The 19,327-nt window shown below is 55.1% G+C and overlaps 1 protein-coding gene across 3 annotated transcripts in view; it reads right to left on the bottom strand.

The window, feature by feature from the left end:
* Window positions 1–19,327, bottom strand: part of JPH3 (junctophilin 3) — a 73,338-nt gene that overhangs the window by 45,786 nt on the left and 8,225 nt on the right. The gene's annotated exons all lie outside the window — the stretch shown is intronic.

The raw sequence follows: 19,327 nt of genomic DNA, 5'->3' as shown, positions 1-19,327 counted from the left end.
CTCCCCCCACACAAAAATAAAAATTTTAAAAAAAGGGGGAGACTCAAACAGATGCTTGCACACCCAGGTGCACAGCAGCATTACTCCCAACAGCCAACAAAAGGGCGAAGCAGACTGCAGGCCATCCATACAGTGATCGCTGTTCAGCCTTAAAAGGAAGGAAGGAAATTCTGCTACTTGCTACGCCACGGGTGAACCTGAGGACATTACCAGGTGAAATAAGCCAGGGACAGAAGGACAAACACTGTGTGCTTTCACTCGGACAAGGTACCTAGAGGAGTCAAAGTCAGAGAGACAAAGTAGACGGCGGGGCCAGGGGCTGGGCCGGGGGATTACTGCTTCGTGGGTACGGAGCTCCTCCTTGGGGTGACAGAAAAGTCAAAAACAGACCGAGGTGATGGTTGTCTGACACTGTGAATGTGATTAATGCTCCTGAACTGTGCATGTAAGGGGTGACATGGCAAGTTTTACGTTCAATCTTACCACAGCTTACATCTCACCACAACGAAAGAAAAAAAAAAATTCTTGCTCTACTTATTGGCTGTATGACTTTAACAATGGGTCTAAATTTCTCAGGCCACGTGGCTGTGCAAATTAAGTGACACTCAACATGGTACAGAGAGGGGCTCCCTGTCCCCTACCCTCCTCCCATCCCTGCCCCCAACCAAGCATTTCTCTGCCTCGGGCCACAGCGGCCTACGCTGGGCAGTGAGCACCTCCTCCCCCAGAAGGCTCCACACCTCAGGCCCTTTTGCACCCCCTCCCAGAGCCAGCCAACCTGGCTGTAAGCAGGGTTCAGTAATGGAGTGACAGGGGAGAAGGGGGTGGCGGATTCTGTGCCACTCAGCACCCCAGGGTGACCCACGCTGGGGCAGAGACCCGTGGCTTGCACCCAGGGTTGTGAGAGGGACCCTGGCTCTCAGTACTGGATGGCTCCTCCCCTGCCTGGGTGGGTGGCCCGTGGGAAGGTGGTGCTGTAAGGCCAGACCTGCCTGCTAGGGCGGTCGCCCTCCTGTGGCCAGTTCTAGCTGGGAGAGGCTGCTGTCGCAGGGACCTCTCACCCCCAGTCTCACCCCCAGCTGACTGCCACTTCTACTTGTGGGCTGGGGACAGGGCTGTCAGATGAAACGCAGGACACCCAGTTCAATCTGAATTTAACATGAAGAATAAGTAATTTTTAGAGACACATTACATGGGACATACTTAGAAATCAGATTTGTGGGAGACAGTGAGCTGAGGCTCTCTACTCCGTCATCTTCTCCTAGAAATCAGATCGATTATCTGAAATTCAGATTTAACTGAGCATCCCATATGCTTACTTGCTGAATCCAGCACCCCAGCTGGGACCCCCCCAAGATGTCACCCTGGGTTTCACGGGCAGCCCCCTTCCCAAAGCTGCGGATTCTCCCACATGAAGAGAATCAGCCCATCTCCCCCCCAACACCCCTGCACCCCCTCAAGGGAGACTGGGCTTACAGATAAGGACCCCCAGGAGCTCCACGCAGCCTGGTGGAGGCCCTCGAGTGCAGGGGTACGGGGAGGAGTCAGCAGTGGGACAGACCTGGGTCCGAATTCCAGCTCCACACTTCCTGGATCTGAGGCCTTGGGAACGTCTGCTTTAACCTCTCTGGGCCTCAGCTTCCTCACCTGCAAAATGGGGGAGGTGGCCGTGCAGATTCAATGTGCTGATCCGTGTAAAGTGCTGGAAGGTTGCTAATGTTCAGTTAACAGCCACTATTATTAACCACCATCATCAAAACCTCAGAAATAAACAGCACTTCACCCCGCAGGTGAGGAAGCAGAGGCTCAGGGAGGGGCTGCCCCGGCCCAAAGGCAAACACAGCCAGGACGTGAAAGTGACAGAATTCAAACCCAGGGCTCACCGTCCACCTGCACCCCGGCCCTGCGCCCAGCAGGCTCCTGCCACCCTCGTGATGCCCGACATCCTCAGGGGGCGGGCCGACCCCGCCCTGCAGGGTGGGCTCAGACCGGGGGTGGTATCGGAGAGGTGCTGGGAAGCACGGGATCCACACAGCATCCTGCAGGCTGGAGAGCGCCCCTCCCTCCCGTCCTGCAGACGGGGACGCACAGAGCCTGTCGCAAAAGTGGAGACACAGGCAAATCTTAGCTTGTTCTGAGCAACGGAGTGGCTGGAGCAAGGACCCGGGGGGCAGGGATCTGCGTTCCTGAGTTCTGCCCCCTGGTTTCCATGAGCCACGCAGCCGTGCCCTGGCAGATCCGAGTGGCCAGGGCAAACCACAGCCTTGGAGTCTGTTTCCACGTCAGTGAGAAGAGGGGGACCGCTCCACACACGACTCCTGACTGCCGTGACTCTGGAGAGCCCTGGACGGATTCGCTGAGGCTGGAGGGGGTCAGAACTGTGTGCATGGGATGAGCCCAGACAAGGGCACAAGGTGAGGAAAGGAGCTGCGTGGCCAGCCTTGCCTCTAGATGCACACATCACCCCACGACCCGACCGAAAGACCCAGAGACAGGAAGCAGACTGGCAGTTGCCCGGGACGGGGCGGGGGAGTGACAGCTGACGGGGTCGGGGTTTCCTTTCGGGGGTGACGAAGAGGGCCTGGGATCAGAGAGAGCTGGGGGCTGCACAGCTCTGTGAATGTGCGCGATCCCACTAAACTGTCCACTTTAAGACAATTTGGGGGAGGGTACAGCTCAGTGGTATACCCTCACTGCTCGATGGCGAAGGGCTGAACAGAGCAAGAGAAAGAACATAGGCCCTTGGACGAGGGGACGGCTTCTCCCGAAGGAGACTCCAGGCCAGCCTCCACCCCTTCACCCCTCACCCCTCACCCTCGTGGGGTCTCTGGGCCAAAGGCCTTTCTTCCCTCCCCTCTTTCTCTCCAATTTGGGTTGGCCAACAATGGATTAAATTCAAGGCCCTGAACCCCATGGTTGTTTGACTGAATCTGGCTGGTTACCTGCAAGACACTAAATCCAAGGTTTAGCTTTGCACCCAAGCAGCTTGTACGTGGAAAGGTAGAAGCCAGCACGGCCCAGTACAAAGGGAGTGGCCCCGACTGGTGCGTCCCTGTGGTGCTGGGGAGTCTGTCTGGGCTGGCGCAGCCCCCAGGATGGGGGCAACTCCCTGCCTGCATTCTGTACCCCACCTCAGCCCTACAGCTTGGCTGCCCCTCCCAGGAGGACACCCAGATGCAGAAGGAGTGTTGAGGGACAGCCCTGCTTCTTTCCAGGTAACTTTGGGAGGACAGGGGCACATGCAGGGGACCCTCCCACCCTCCACCACCTCACCTGCCCATCTCGACAAAGATAAAGGGCGGCCCACCTGTCTCCATCACCCAGAATCCGAAATCAGGAGATGTGAGTGGGCCTCAGGTGAGGAAGCAGACCTCCCTAAACGTGGCCTGTGAGATGCCCAGTGGAATGACCACGGCTCGCAGGGAGTGTTTGGGAGATGAGACCACCAGAGGGCCTCGCTCAGACAGAAGCGGTGTCCTCTGATCTCAGGGCGAGTTAAGACCCCTGAACTTCTGACCCAGCTAGACGGGCACGGCCAGAGCCCCTGCATTCCTACCAAGCTGCCAGGTGACGCCAACACTGTGCTCGGGGATCCACTGTGATGTCGGCTGAGACCATCACTCCAGGCACACTGTGGGCACCAGTGCTGTCTGGTTCCGGAGACCACCAGGGCCGAATCCACACATCCCTCAGCCAGCTAAGATCCGGCCTCAACCCTCCGCTGGCCTCTCCGGCAGCGTGGACAGTCAGCTCTTGCCCAGTTAAGTGTCTCACGAGGGCCCCGCGTGTCTGTCACACACTTTCATTCTTCTTCTGAAGCCCCCACCCGCCCGCTGAACTTCTTCCCAAATGTTCATCACGGAGCCTGAGGGATCAGGCTGGTGAAAACACGGCCTACTGTACATCCAGGAGACGCCAAGTCAGCCCGGCCAGGTGAGATGGCCTCGAGGGTACACCCTGGACGTCAGCCCGGACGGGAGGGGATGGGACGAGCTCTTCCAGGAGGGGCACGGAACCCACTGCCGACCTGGCTCAGGCCTCAGCTCTGCCGCGGGAGGGACACTCGCCCTTGGCCCCTGACAGAGAGAGGCAGCAGGAAGGAGTCCCGCCCAGGGGACCTGCTGGGCATCCAGGGTGCGGGTGCGAGGGGACAGATACTCGCTGTGAGGCCAGGGCTCCCTGTGCCCATAGGACGGAAGAGGGGAGTGAGGCTCGGAGGTGGGAGGGAGCTGCCCGATGTCGCCCGGGACGTGAATGCAGGTTGGGTTGATTCCCAAGCCTGCGGGGAGGGTCTCAGGCCTGGAGGGGGCTACACCACCCTTTCTCCCAGTCGACCCCACACATGCCCACATGCCATGCCGATGCCACGGCCCCAGCCTGTCTTCTCCTGTCCGGAAACCTCCCACCCACCCGGCCTGGCCTGCCTCCTGTGGGGCCCATCCCCTCTGGTGGGCACAGCTGACTGGACCTCGGGTAGACTCTCCCCTTGGCCAGCATCTTCTTCCCCTGGGATGCTGGGACCCTAACGAAGGGATGCTACTGGACACCCGGCTGGGAGAGAGGAGCTCACGACTGCCACCCGCCCGAAGATGCAGAGAAAGAAACGGGCCACAGAGCAGCAGCCGGGCCCCTTCTCTCTGAGCAAGGACAAGGGGCTGCTCCCTGGGTTCTGACGTCCCTCCTTCCTTCCCTGAACCCATCTGTCACTTGACTGCTTTGCGCGGGTGTCCACCTAAGACGCCCCACAACAGACGCCTGGCCTCGGGGCCTGTTCTTCAAGCACTGCTGGGCCCCTTGCAGTTTCCGGGTCTGGGCACAGGTCCGACTCGGCTGTGAGAGCCCGTGCTGAGCGCGTCTCCCCAGGGAGTAACGGACAGCACCCACGAAGCTCCAGGCTCCCTCCCACAGACAGAACACCTGCGCTCCCGCCCTCCTGACGCATCTGCAGCAGCCTTCGTGCCTGGTGTGGGAGGGGGTGATGCTCGGAGGCCCCTCCACCCCGCGCCCAGTGCTGGCCGCGGCCCGAACGGGCCTGACCAGGGTGAGGACACACTGAGCAGTTGAGCGGCACCTCATTATTTCTCCTGCTTTGAGATTTAACCAGGACGTGGTTTCTGCAACGTTTCTACAAACAGACTACCTTCCTCCAGAATTAAAACAGCCAGCACAGCAACTTCCCAGCCCAAGAACTGGCCCCAGAATCTCCAGGCCGGGCTGGAGTCTGAAATGGTTGGCGAAGAAACCGGCGCTTCCCAAACAGCCCTGGAGATAAGGAGTCAGTCACCTGCTGTGTGTGTGTGTGTGCACGTGAGACCACAAACCCAGGACCCACCTCTGACCCACTGAATCAGGTGACCTGCACCCGTCAGCATCCCCAGGCGCTGGCGGTGTGTGGAAGACCAGGAGGGGAAGTAGCTAGCGCAAGGTCGCCCAGCCCAGGAGCAGCATCGTGACACACGTGAGCACGCTGTGCTCAGCATGGACCCCAGACCTCTTTCCACCTTTTCTACATCAGTAATACTGGCTGCAACCAACCCAACACATGAATGTTCCACAGTCACACAAATTACAAGCCAGTCCTCATTTCTGGAACAGTGTGTACAAAGATTAGCTCAGTTCTATTCATTCTTAGGATAATTTCCTAGAATGAAACTGCTTTGCCGAAAGAAAGATTTTTTTTATCAGTCTTTTTGATAGATTGCCCTCAGAAGAGACTACCTAAGAGTGACCACCCCCCTCACGTGCTCACCAACAGCACGCAGCACCACTGGTAAACGCCAGCTTTAGCTGGGCGCTCACGGTTACGGCTGCTGGGGCTTGCTACGGGACGAATGGTGCTCCTCCGAAATCCACACGTTGACGTCTTCCCCCCAGCACTTCAGAACGCAGCCCTACTCGAGGCAGTCTTTAGAGATGACGAGGTTAAACTGGGCCATGAGGCAACAGGCATGCGAACAAATGCCCAGCATCACACGTCGCCAGGGAAATGCATGTCCTGACCACTCACGTGGAATCCAAAGCCAGTGACACAGGTGACCTCATCTACAAAACAGAAAGAGACCCTCAGACGTAGAGAACGAACCTAGGGTTACCGGTGGGAAAGAGGGCGGGGAGGGATAGACTGGGAGTCTGAGATTTGTAGGCATGACACATAAAGTAAACAGCAAGCTCATACTGTGCAGCCCAGGGAACCATACTCAGTATCTCGTGGTGATGTATGAGGAAAGAGTGTGAAAAGGAATGTGTACACACACGTATGGCTCCAACATTGTGCTGTACACCAGAAATTAACAAAACATTGTAAAATGACTACACTTCAACTAAAAAAATTTTTTAATTCAAAGCACCACAAACAATAAAAAAGACCACACCGAACCAGGTACCACCTGCCTCCCATTAGGATGGCTATCAAAAAACCAAAAAGACGCAAAACAGAAGAACAAGCACTGGTGAAGAGGTAGAGAAACTGGCAGCCTGTGCGCTGCGTGTGAACGGCGCAGCCGCTGTGAAAAACACTGTAGGCAATAAGGACTAAAACTTAGACCAGGCCCAGAGAAAAGACAAAGCCAGGTGCTGAGCGCATACGAACAGTGAGTTAAAGAGAGAACCTTCTCCCCTCCAGCAGGACACAGGAAGCTTCTGGAACAGCAGAACCAGAAAACCACACCCCAGGGGACCCAGGCCGGTGAGGAGGCTGGGGTGAGGCATGGGACCAGGCTCAGGGCTGTCAGGAGGAACGGAGACCCTGCCCACTTCCCTGGCCCACCCAGGGGCTGGCAGCTGGAATTACTACGTCCAGGCAGCAGGGGAGAATTCTCCCGGGGAAGCTGGATCGGAGCCAGCAGTGAAGATGGCCACGCATAGAACCGCCCGTCAACATTTTGGTGCCTGACTTTGGTATGTCTACAGCCAGGGGCCATCTGACACCTGGAGAAAGCCAACAGGCAAGTGGGACCAAAACATACGAACACACAGGGGGAAAACAGGAGGGAGTCATGAAAAAACGCAGGGTGTGGAAGATATCTGGGAAGCCAAAATTAAATTACCCTCAGAGAGGTAAGAGACTGCATCGACAAAATGCGAATCAAATGCAATACAAAAGGAAAGATCAGAAGAAGAAAGAGCTTCTGGAAATTATAAGTGTGACGGCTGAAATAAAAATTTTGATAAATGAGTCGGAGGACAGTCAAGGAAGTCTCCCAGAAACTAGAACAAAGCGAAGAGGTGGGCAAAGTGGTGAGAATAAGAGGAAGTCAGTCATCCAGGAGGCCCCAAGCCCATATGTTAGGCATTCCAGGAAGCAGTGAGGGAAAAGTGCCGGAGATACAAAATGGGAAAGTGTTCCAGAACTGAAGGGTGTGAGAGTCCAGGCTGAAGGGGCTCGCGGACTGCCTGCACACGAAGGAAAAAGACTTATACCAAGTCATGGCACCGTGAGGCTTCAGAACCCCAGCAAGCCAAGATCCCAAAGCTCCCGCAGAGAATACAGATGTCACACGAAGGACAGTCCAAACGGCATGAGTCTTCTCAGCAGCAGCACTGAGACCCAGACCTCAGTGGGAGACAGCCCCCACTCAGATTCTAAACAACAGTGACTTTCAATCTAGAACTCTACGTACAACCGATTCACCAAGTAATCAAGCCACAAAAACTGTCTTCCATGCATCTTTTCTCAGGAAGCCACTGCCGGATGTACTCCACCAAAATGAGGGAGTAAACCATAGAAGAGGAAAGACATGGGCAGAGCCAACAAAAATAAGGCAAAGGGAATCTTCCTACACTGTTGGTAGGAATGCAATTCTCTGCAGCCTTTGGAAAACAGTATGGAGATTCCTTAAAAAACTAAAAATATAGTTAGCATATGATCCAGCAATCCCACTCCTGAGCATATATCCAGAGAAAGCTCTAATTCTAAAAGATACATGCACTACAACATTCACAGTAGCACCACTCACAATAGCCAAGATACGGAAGCAACTTATATGTCCACTGACAGGTGAGTGGATAAAGATGTGTGTATACACACACATATACATACAATGGAATACTACTCAGCCATAAAAAAGAATGAAATAATGCCATTTGCAGCAATATGGATGGATGCAGAGATGATCACACTAAATGAACTAAGTCCAGACAGAGAAAAACAAGCACCATGTGATATCACTTATATATGGAATCTAAAAAAATGACAAATGAACTTATTTAACAAAACACAAAGAGACTCACAGACATAGAAAACAAACTATAGTTACCAAAGGAGAAAGTGGGGGAAGGACAAATTAGGAGTTTGGGATTTGCAGATATTGACTATGACATATACAATAGATAAACAAAGTCCTACTTTATGGCACAGGGAACTAAATTCAGTGTCTTGTAAGAACCTATAATGAAAAAGAACGTGAAAAAGAATTTATGTGTAACTGCATCACAACACTGTAACACCAGAAACTGACACTATAAGTCAATAAAACTATACTTCAAAAAAAATTTTTTTTAATTAAGCAAAGATTTCCAGGAAGGGAGTAGGAATGGGTGAGATTTCACATGTGTGTGTAAAAGCAACATGGGTTTGAGCTGTGCAGGTCCACGTATACACAGGTTCTCCACAACCGTGGTTGGTTGAATCCACAGAGGCAGAGCCACAGACGCTGGCAGTGGAACTGCACACACTGAGGCCTGACCATAAACTACACGTGGACTTTGGAATGTGTGGAGGGTGGGAGCCCCTAACCACCTCCCCCCAGCACTGTTCAAGGGTCAACTGTATCTTCCAGAAAAGAAAGAAAAAAATACAAACATAAAAAGTGTTTATGTAATGTATGTGTAGAGAATCTGGTGGATTTGTCCACGTGCAGAGCGGCGCTGAGAGGCATTTTACTGAGCATTTGGAAGGTAGGTAAAGAACTACCCAATGAGTTAAAGAAAACTATGCATTTGGAAAAATGAGGCCGTCACTAACTCAAGTTGTGCATGAAAAGTCTGGCTTGGCTCAGCAGTAAGCAGTACTTATTGTCTCTGTTTTTTGATGTTCTTTTTTTTTAAATTTTTTGAGGGGAGGGAGGTAATTAGGTTTATTTATTTACTCTTTTTTTAGAGGAGGTGCTGGAGTTTGAACTCAGGACCTCATGCACGCTAAGCACGCATGTGCTCTACCACTGAGCTACACCCTCCCCAAGTCTACTTAAGTCTTATAATAACGAAAACTGACTACGGATTTAACAAAAGAATTGTGACAATGCTAGAATGATTAAGGAAGGGAGGAGGAAGAAGGTTCTAAGACTGAAAATCTTCACAGCCAAAGTGACTGCAAACCAGGCGTCAATGAGAGCACAGGTGTAGAAGCCTGGAGGGGAGCGTCTGAGACGCAGCTGAAGGAGTTCAAAGGTAAAGTTCTGGGCAGCAGTGGGTGGAGGCATCAGGGTGCTGCTGATCTTGTTCGAGGCACTATTGTTTTCAGCACTAACTCTTCAGCTATGGGCACTTCATCTTGATAAAGACAGAAAGTTTAAGGGAGATGGGAGGAAAGACACCTTTATGAGAAAATCCGCACAGTAGTGATGTTACTCGCATCTCCAGCTGCAGAAAGCAAGGCTCAGAGGGGATTCACGCCTCGTCGGGGCAGGGGTCCCAACGGGGGTGTCGAAGAGAAGCCCCGACTCTCATGGAAGAGGCTGGCCAGGTGGGTGCCCGGCCAGAGTATTTGGAAGGCTGGTGGGGAAAGCCAGAAAGGAGGCTCAAGGGGCAGGTCAGTGGCCTTCTCTGGGGGCCAGAGGGGATGGGCTTCCCTGAGGTGTCAGATGCGTCAGATTGGAAGCAAGAAAGGGACCATGAGGCCACAAGCATCACAGGCAGGTGTCAGCCATTCCTGCGCTCAGAACAGGGCACCAGCCAGGAAGCCACCCCAAGGCCAGGAGGGGTCAGACCCCCCGTAAACCAGCAAACACGGCCCTTTGTTCCCCCTCATGCTGCCTAGAGGAGGGGAGATTCAGGCACAGCTGCCTCCCAGCCCAGGGAGGCGTGAGGAGCCATGCAGGTGTGCCTGCCTCCTCCATCCACCAACGTGTGTGTGTGGATGGGGGCCTGGGGGCGGGGAGGACCAGGCTCCAGAGACCACCTCCTGCAGCATCCTCAGTTGCGCCCACTGGGCCAGCTTCATGCCAGCATTTTCACATCGCCCCTTCTGCTCTCCACATCTGTTCATCCCAGGAAGGTTTAATTTTTTTTTAAAGATTAGGCTTTATATATACATGCATATGTATAACTGAATGACTATGCTGTACACCCAAAACTAACACAACATTGTAAATCAACTATACTCTTCAATTTTAAAAAAAGGTTAGTCTTCACAGTAGTTTTAGGTTTATAGAGAAATTGAGTGTAGCTACAGAGACTTCCCATACACACACACGCACGGTTTTCCCTGTCACTACACAGTAGCATGGTGCTGTCACTGATGAGCCAATACTGACACGTTCGTTACACATTAGGATGCAGTCCTGGGGCTGCACACTCTGTGATTCTGGACAGAAATTTAAGGACACGTGTCCACCGTCACACTGTCACGTAGGGTACTTTCCCTGCCCTGAAAATCCCGTGTCCACATATTCACCCTCCCTCCCCGAGCAACTACTGATCTACTATCTCAGTAGTTTCGCCTTTTCCCGAAAGTCAGAGTTGGACCCTGAGAGCACGGGGTCTTTGCGCGCTGGCCTCTTCCACTTTGTAAGAAGCACTTAAGACCCCAGTCTTCTGTGGGCATGAACCATACCGTGTCAGCACCTCTGTTGTTTAACTTTTGGCAATTATGAATAAAGGGAAGCTTATTTTCCACATCAGGAAAAAAAGGAAAGAGTGGGCCTAACCTCAGAAGAAGGGACAAGTCCCCCAGCCTGGCCACGCCTCTGCTTCCCTTCTGTGAAGGGGATGATGACAGCGACCACCCACGGGCTGCCTGTGCGGAGTGAAGTGGACTCGTATTTGCAAAGCACCTGAGGATGGGCAGGGCACGTGGGCATGACGTCAGAGGCCTGGATGGTTTGCACCTGAGCGCACGGGCTTGGGGGCGTGACGCAGCGGGGCCGAGGCTGCTCTCAGGCAGCCAGCATCACCTGGGACCTTGATGAAACGCGGAGTCTTGGCTCCCCCAAGCCCACTGAGCAGAACTCTGGGGATGGGCGGACGGCCCGGGTTGTGACACCCTCCAGGTGACTCAGGTGCCTCTTGAGGTCAGGAACCCAGGTCCTCCCATTAGAATCACTGCAGAACCCTGAAATCAATCACTGACACCCAGTATGCCCAGAGACACCATCTGTGGATCTGAGGGGAGGCCCGGCCACTGAGGGTGTTAAAAGCTCACAGGTGATTCTCATTTCAGGACCCTCAACCAATTTCTTGTGTCTGTTTTTTGAGGACCATTGGTCCTGTTGCTGAAAAGCTGCGTTTCGGTCGAGCTCCCAGCTTCATCGCGGGCAGCAGCCTCCACTCCACCCTCTCCAGGGAGCCTGCGCCCGCACCGCACGCTTCTGCCGGGGCAGCCCGGGGGACACACGCACCAACCAGGCCAGGGCCGCCGCCGAGGCCGGGCTGCGGCCCAGCGCTCGTGTTGAGATGGAGGACTAGGGCTCCGGCGGGTCTGCGTCCCTCCGAGGTGCGGCAGGAGCCAGGAGCTGCGGTCGCAGGAAACACCTGCACCCCCAACCGAATGCAGGGGCTCCGCAGCACACAAGGCCAGCCTGGGCCCCTGAGACCGCGCCCTCCACCGCCGGGCCTCAGTTACCGGGGGGACACCTGTGCAGGGGGCTCCTGTTCCAGGCAGACAGGCTTCACGTCCACCTCCACCACTGCAGCTCGAGGCCGGGTGAGTCGCTTACCCTCGGCGTCCACATCTGTAAAATGGTGATAATCACAGCACCTAACACGCGGGGCTGCAGGGAAGACAGCGACGCGGCCCCAGGCAGAGAAGTCAGCCCCCACGCGCCTGCGAGCTCTTTCCTCCTCACGGAGGCCCCGCCCGCGGGGAGGGGCTATTACAGCCCCGCCCCCAGGGACACGTTACACCCCACGGGGCCCCGCCCCCAGGAGCCTGTTCTACCCCCTTGGAGCCTCCTGGCCAGGTGCCTGATATATCCTCACGGAGACCCCCCACCCCCGGGGCCTGCCACTCCCCGGCAGGTCTCTGTCATCCCCTCATGGAGGTCCCCCTCCCCCAAGCCCGCCCTCTGAGAAGAATGAGAGTCCTGCACGATCACTCTCCCAATGTCCTCATGTGCGTAGAGCGATCGCTGCTCACTGCTCGGCTCCGAGAGCTTCCTCAAGGCCCCTCCCCACCTCCCCGGAACCCCGAGTCTCAGCTTCGTGGGGCATGCAGATACCCCTCCTCTAAACAACTGTGCTTTCCCCTAACCACCATCTTCTCGGGACCTGCCAGGAGCACAGGAACAAAGAGCCTCCTGGACCCGAGGTTTATCGGGACGGAGACACTCCATGAAGGCCCCACGGCGAGGAAGACTGGAGTAGGGCTGGGGTGGAGGGAAAAGGGGCAGGACCGTGGTGGGACCACCTGCAGGAGGTAACACTGAGGGGTTCCCAAGCCCAGCGCAGACGGTGTGCTGGATTAATTAGAATTTTTTCCCAACACAGACTTCACCACGTCCAGGAATAGATCCCCAGGTGGGGGGGGGGGGTTGGGGGGACTGGTAAGGATTTCTCAGCTTCCAGAAGACTCCTTTTTAAGGAGAAGCTGAGTGGAAATGCAAAATGGTGCAGACATTTTGGGAAACAGTCTGGCAGCTCCTCAACTAAACAGAGTTACCATGTGACCCAGCAATTCCACTCGGGGGTTTATACCCAAGAATGAAATGAATGAAGTGAAAACACATGTCCACACAAAAACTGAACGTGAATGTTCACAACAGCCCGAAGATTCCAAATGCCCATCTGTGGATGCCCAGATAGACCCCATGTGGTCCATCCAGATGCTGGAATATTATTCAGTCTTGATCTTCATGCAGCCTGTAGTCACATGACAACATGGATGAACTCTGAACACACGGCAAGAGAGTGAAAGAAGCCACACAGACTGTAGGATTCCATCTACATGAAACGATCATGGTGGACAAATCCACTGAGACAGAAACCAGATCAGCGGCTGCCCAGGCTGGGGGAGCGGGACCAGGGTGCGGCTGTGTACAGGGCTTTCTTCTGAGGTGATGGAAAGGTTCTAAAACTGTGCTGATGGCCGCACAACTCTGTGAATATACTAGAAATCATCGAAATGTATGCTTAAAACGGGTGACTTGGATGGTTTGAGAACTGTGTCTCGATAAACTATTAACAGTGAAGCCCGGGGTTAGTGGAACCCCCGGCCATCAGAGCAGAGTGGGCCCAGGTATGAGGCAGCCCCGCCCTTCCCTTGCCCTGGGGAGGGGTCTGGGGGGTCTCTGCCCTGCAACAGGCATCACAGCTGCCTGGTCCACCCCTGTGGGGACACCTCCACTTCCTGTGAAGGCCAGTGACAACCCTCCCCAGTCGCCCTGCCTCCCAGGCTCCATGGGGCCCCCGGAAAGCCTGCTCTGCTCCAGCGGGGAGCCCGCAGCTGGGAGTGTTTCCAGGCTGGGCCCCAAACCTCCACAGAACACCCCCAAATCTGCCCAGAGGCTCCGGTGGCCCTTGGGGTGGAGAAGGCTCAAGTCAGGACTCCCCACAGGACATGGAGGTGGAGGCTCCCCTTTCAGACATGACATTTGCTCATGGGGGCGGGGTTGGTGCTGGGCCCCCAACCTGGGGTCTGTGGACTCCCGGGGGGGGTCCATAGATGGAATCAGGGTCGCAGGGAAAGAAATGACACCCTGATTTTCACTAGCCTCTACCTGAGATTGAGACAGGCAGCAAAGCACAGTGGTGCTCGCCAGACCTGGGACATCGTCACAGACAGGAACGGCACGTCCAGGAGCGTGGCTGCAGGGACAGCTGACACCGCAGGCCTGCTGGGCCAGAGAGCGGAGGAGGAGCCTCATGCCCACCCTGCTGGACGTCAGAGCGGCCGGCCACGGGCTGGACCAGGCCCAGGACACGCAGCCCCGCAGCCCCGCACCTGCCCCTGCCGCCCCCCACCCCGGATGCCGGCTCTGAGCTGTGCTGGGCCCAGGCGCCCAGGACGCTGCTGCCCACGGCCAGGAGGGACGCCGGTTATCCCCCCGCAGGCGCTCCTGGGCCTTGGCCTCCACACCCCCACGGAAGTTCTGGGTGTTTCCACAGGAATTCCCCCCTCCGGCCACCGTGGGTGAAGGGGAGGGCCTGGAGGTGGGGGTCTGCTGGCCTTCCGGAGGGGCCGAGGTACCGAGCTCATTGGCATCAGCTCAGATTCAGCCCTGACAACACCCCACCCCGCAGCTTGGTGGGCTGGAGGTCCCAGGCCTGGGCTCCTCCTGCAGGATTGCACAGGGGGCATCTCAAGCAGATGGAGGGGCCCTCCTCCTGGTAGGGGTTCAGGCTGCTCTGGGTGAGAGGACAGCCTGCCTCAGAGGGTGGCTGCTGGACTCAACGGGAAGGTGCATGGAAGGGGCTGGGCGCTGGGCGGCTGCTTAAAGGGGCGGAGGGAGAAATAATGCAGGTGCCCCTGACAGCAGGGAAGGGTTCGTTCTCCCCCTACTCCACTCCCAATTCTTTCTCTTTCTCAGGGACCTGCCTCTGCCTCTGACTGTCTGTCTCTCTCCCCTGCCCCCCTCCATCCATCTCTGTCTCCCTGCGAACGCTCCTGCTCTTCCCCCTCCCGCTCACGCCTCAGGCTAGCAGGACACTCTGCACCTGTGGACGCCCCGCGGTCACTGTCCGCACAGCAGCCTCCAGCCCCGAGGAGACCCTGGCTTCTGCTCTAGCCCTGTCGCACTCTCTCGGAGACCCGTAGTTAATCTCCTCCAGGTGGGACCCTGCGCTGTGGACATGGCCTGTCAGCCCCGTGCAGGGAGCATGAGTCCCCACTCTGTGTGGCAAGAGATGCCGGGTCCCAGGGAGACTCCGGCCTGGCGGTCCCCTGTGGTTACCTCCTGGCTCTTGCTTCTCCTGACAGTCAGGTTGGTTCTGTGCTGACCCAAGGGTCAGGCCACGTGCTCCGGCACAGCCTCAGTCAGGCTGGTTCCCAGGCTTCCACAGCGGCCCTGCTCCCTCTGCCTGGGGATGCTTAAAAATGTGGGTGAACCTCCCATACCTGCTCAGCCTCACCCCTGCCATCCTCAGGCCTCCGTTGGAAAGTCAGTCCCCCGAAGACCTCCCCAATGCCCCAGAGGACCCCGTTAACCTGGCCCCAGCTCCCTCACCCTCTGACACGGATGCCTGCACACACCGCCCTGGGGCTGCTGGTGCCCTGCTATCTTGGGGCCAGCTCACCGTCCAGCACAGTCAGCGCTCAGGAACACGTATGTGGGTCCCAGCTTCACTGCAGATGCCCTTCTCTCCCTGCTGCTAAAACAGACCCTAAATGCAGCCCAGCAAAGCCACCTCACTAAGAAGTGGACAGGACCACATGACCACTTGGCCAGTGGGCTAAGGTCCCAATGTTTCCTGAGCCCCTGCTGTGTGTCTGACACCGTGCTGCGTGCTCTAGGGGCGAGAAAAAGGCACCTACAGTTTATTTCAAGGAATCCACCACCCAGCGAGGCGTGCTGGGGTGGCCAGGAAGTCAGGCGCTGCAGTGTGTCACTGTGGTATCTACAATATATAAGAAAGCTTCAGAACTCAACCACAAAAAAAAACCCAATCTTAAGGTAGGCAAGCACCCGAACAGACATTTCTCCAAAGTCATACAAATGGCCAATAAGCACATGAAAAGATGCTCAACATCATTAATTATGAAGGAAGAGCAAATCAAAACCACAGGGAGGTCCCACTTCAGACCCACCAGGACGGCCATCATCAAAAAGACAGGTGATAACAGATGTTGGAGAGGATGTGGAGAAACCGGAACCCTCAGACACTGTTGATGGGAATGCAAAAGGGTGCAGCTGCTCTGGAGAAGAGTCAGGCAGCCCCTCAGAGGTGAAACAGGGAGTCACCATGCGACCTGGCAACTCCATTCGTGGGTGTTTGCCAAAGAGAAGGGAAAGCATAACCACACAAAAATCTGCTCACACATGTTCACAGCAGCACTATTCACAACAGCCAAAAGGAGGAATCAACCCAAATGTCCATCGACTGATGGGTGGATAAACAAACTGTGGTCTATCCATATAGCGGAATATCACTCAATCTTAGAAACAAATGAAGTTCTGATACCCGTGGCATGGATGAACCTTGAAGACAGTGCGCTCAGTGAAAGAAGCCAGACACAAAGGACCACACACTGCACGACACCACCGACATGAAACTTCCAGAAGAGGCAAATCCACAGAGACAGAGAGCAAATTAGTGGTTGTCAAGGGCTGGGGAAGGGGCGATGGGGAGTGACTGCTTAATGCATAATGGGGTTTCTTTTTGGGGTGATGAAAAAAAGGTCTAAAATTAGGTCGTGGTGACAGCTGCACAACCTTGTGAACATAATAAAAATCACTGAATTGTACATTTTAAAAGGGTGGATTTTAGGGGATGTAACTGTGTCCCAATGAAGACAACAGCATTTGTCTCCTCTTAGGGTGCAGACTTCAGAGGGAACCATGTCTGCGAGATGATAAGGACAAGTGGGGAAAAGCAGTGACACGCAGAACGGGGGCTCTAACCTACCCCTGGGGTTTGCTAGTGGACTTTTAATACCACCAGTAACAGCTTATTTATGGGGCATCTGTGTGCACTGGGCCTGTGCTCAGGAATCATCACCTGGTCTCACATACAAACTTCAGGACGCCCCATGCGGGCTCATAACTGAGGCACTGTGCTGTGTGATTCTGTGGCTTCGGGGATCCCCACCTTCCCCATGACTTGGGCAAGTCACTCTATCCCCTGGCCTTGGTTTCCTCGACTGTAAAATGGGCACAGTAACTCTCTGGGCCTGGCCTCCTGGGGTGTGGGACAACCAGATGACTAATGGATAAAAATGGTAGCCACAGGGCTGGGACAAGCAAGAGTTGAGTCCCTTCTCTGCCCCTGCTGTCCTCCACCACCCCCGTCCAGGGCGTCCGCCCCCGCAGCCCATCTGCATCCTCCTCCCTGCCTGCTCCCCCCTTCCTCCTCTGCCCGATTCTGAGTCCTGGGCTTCTCCAGGGACTACCTCTCTCCTGACTTGCAGCTCCACCTTCAGCGGATGCTGCGCAGCTTAGATCCAGATTCAGAACTCCCACCGCATCCTTGCCTGGCCATTCGCAGCTTCTCACGACGAACACGCTCCAGATGCAACTCTTGGCCCCACCCACTCCTCCCCCAGCATCCCCTCTGTCCCCAGTTCCTGAGCGCTAACTATCCTGGGCTCCGCCTGCCTGCTCTGCCCACCTCCAAGCCTTGGGGTTCTGGTTCTCTCCCCACTCAGGTCCAGGCCATCATCCCCTCTCCCTGGCACACCGGCACCCCCTCCCAGCGGCCTGCAGCTTCCTCTCTGGCCCTCCTTTCCTTCCCCACCCAGCGGCCAGGGTAGTTATCCAAACACAGCCCTACGACTGCCACACAGCCCACCCACTGCACTCCTGGGCACTTATCCCGGAGAAACAGTCAGCAGTAAAAGGAACCAGCTGTTGACACAACAGCAAATGGCCTGGATGGTCTCCAGGGAATCTCAGCGGCGACAAAGGCCGACCCCAAAGGGCCGCATGCGTAGGATGCTCTTGAAATGAGAAGTGACAGGAATGGAGAGCAGACCACTGGCTGCCAGGGGCTGAGGAGACACCGGTGAGAGGGCAGTGCCTCCTTCAAAGTCAGCAACTTCAGTGCTGGGGTGACGGCCACGGTGCCCACCGTCACTCAGACTTGGCTCAGGGGGCCTTCCTGGGACCCCGCTACTGCTCACTCAGGAACACACATACCTCTGCCTTCCCTTCTCAGAACCCTCCTGCGGCCTCCCCCTGGGATTCCCCAAAGCCCGGTCTGAGAAACCCCTAATTATTCCACATATTTTAGTTTTGCATCCAGACTACGGCTTCTTCTTGGTAAAAGTCATGTTATCCTGTTCTTGTATTTATTTGCTTATTTCTTTCCCCAACAGCCTACATTAGTGCAAACTATGCACTGTATTCATAGTGCTACAGATTGCACGTTTGTGTCCTCCCAAATCCATACGTTGAAACCCTAACCCCCAGTGTAATGGTGTTAGGAGGTGCAGGCTTTGGGAGGTGATATGGTCACAGGGTGGAGCCCTCTCGACTGGATTAGCGCCTGATAGAAGAGGCCCCCCAGAGCTCCTCTGTCCCTCCCCCAATGTGAGAACAGAGGAGCTGGCTGTCTGCACCCCAGAAGAAGGTCCTTACCAAACACCAAACCTGCCAGCGCCTCCGTCTGGGACTTAGCCTCCAGAAGAGGGAGAAAGGAATGTTGCTGGTAAGCTCCCCACACCGGCCCCGCCCAGTCTATGGCAGCCCGAATGCACTAAGACAGAGTCAGGCTCAGCACATATTTCCAGGTTGGTTCACTGAAAGTGGACCTGAGCTTTTCAGTTTTATGCCAGGAATACAGGAGGAGCTCAGTAAATGCTTCTCAATGACTGAATGAATCACGCAGAGGAAGAGGGACCACTAGAAAGCGGGCAGACGAGAGGGTGCTTCTCCTGCTTGCTTTCCTCGCACGTCGCAACGCACGCTGCTCATTGGACAGTGCTCCAGAAATGTCTCCCGGTCAGGACTGCTTCTCGGCATTAGAACGTTATCACTCCATTATTCGCTGTATTCAGCTCCATCCATCTTACTCACGTAAAAAGCTGGCAGAGCCTCTTATGAGCAACGACAGAGCTGATAACCAAACAAAACTGGGCCAGGGAATTATAACAGTGATGCTTTAAAGAGTTTCAAAATTTCCCTTTAACTGCCCAGTTCTAAGTTCTTGCAATGAGATGGACGTATGAAATGATGATGGTGAATGAAATTGCCAAACGCTACTGCATTTGCACAGTTGATTCATTCCACAAGTACCTGCGGAGTGACCACCGTATGCTGGCACTATTTTAGTGACTGGACACGCAGTGGTGACCGACACGCATCCCTTTCTGCACAGCTCTTACAAGCCACACCAGTGCTGTCCAAGAGGACTCCCGTGATGATGGGAACGTCCCGTCTCTGCACCACCTAATTTGGTGGCCATGAGTCACAAGTGGCACTTGAGCACTTGGAACATGCCTAGTGGGACAGAGGCGATGTGCTTCTAAATTTCATTCCATTGTCATTAATTCAAATTTAAATTCAAACAGCCACACGAG

This window comes from Vicugna pacos, chromosome 21 (assembly GCF_048564905.1).
Source record: "Vicugna pacos chromosome 21, VicPac4, whole genome shotgun sequence".
Classification (NCBI taxonomy): domain Eukaryota; kingdom Metazoa; phylum Chordata; class Mammalia; order Artiodactyla; family Camelidae; genus Vicugna; species Vicugna pacos.
This window is presented reverse-complemented; position numbering and strand designations above follow the sequence as displayed.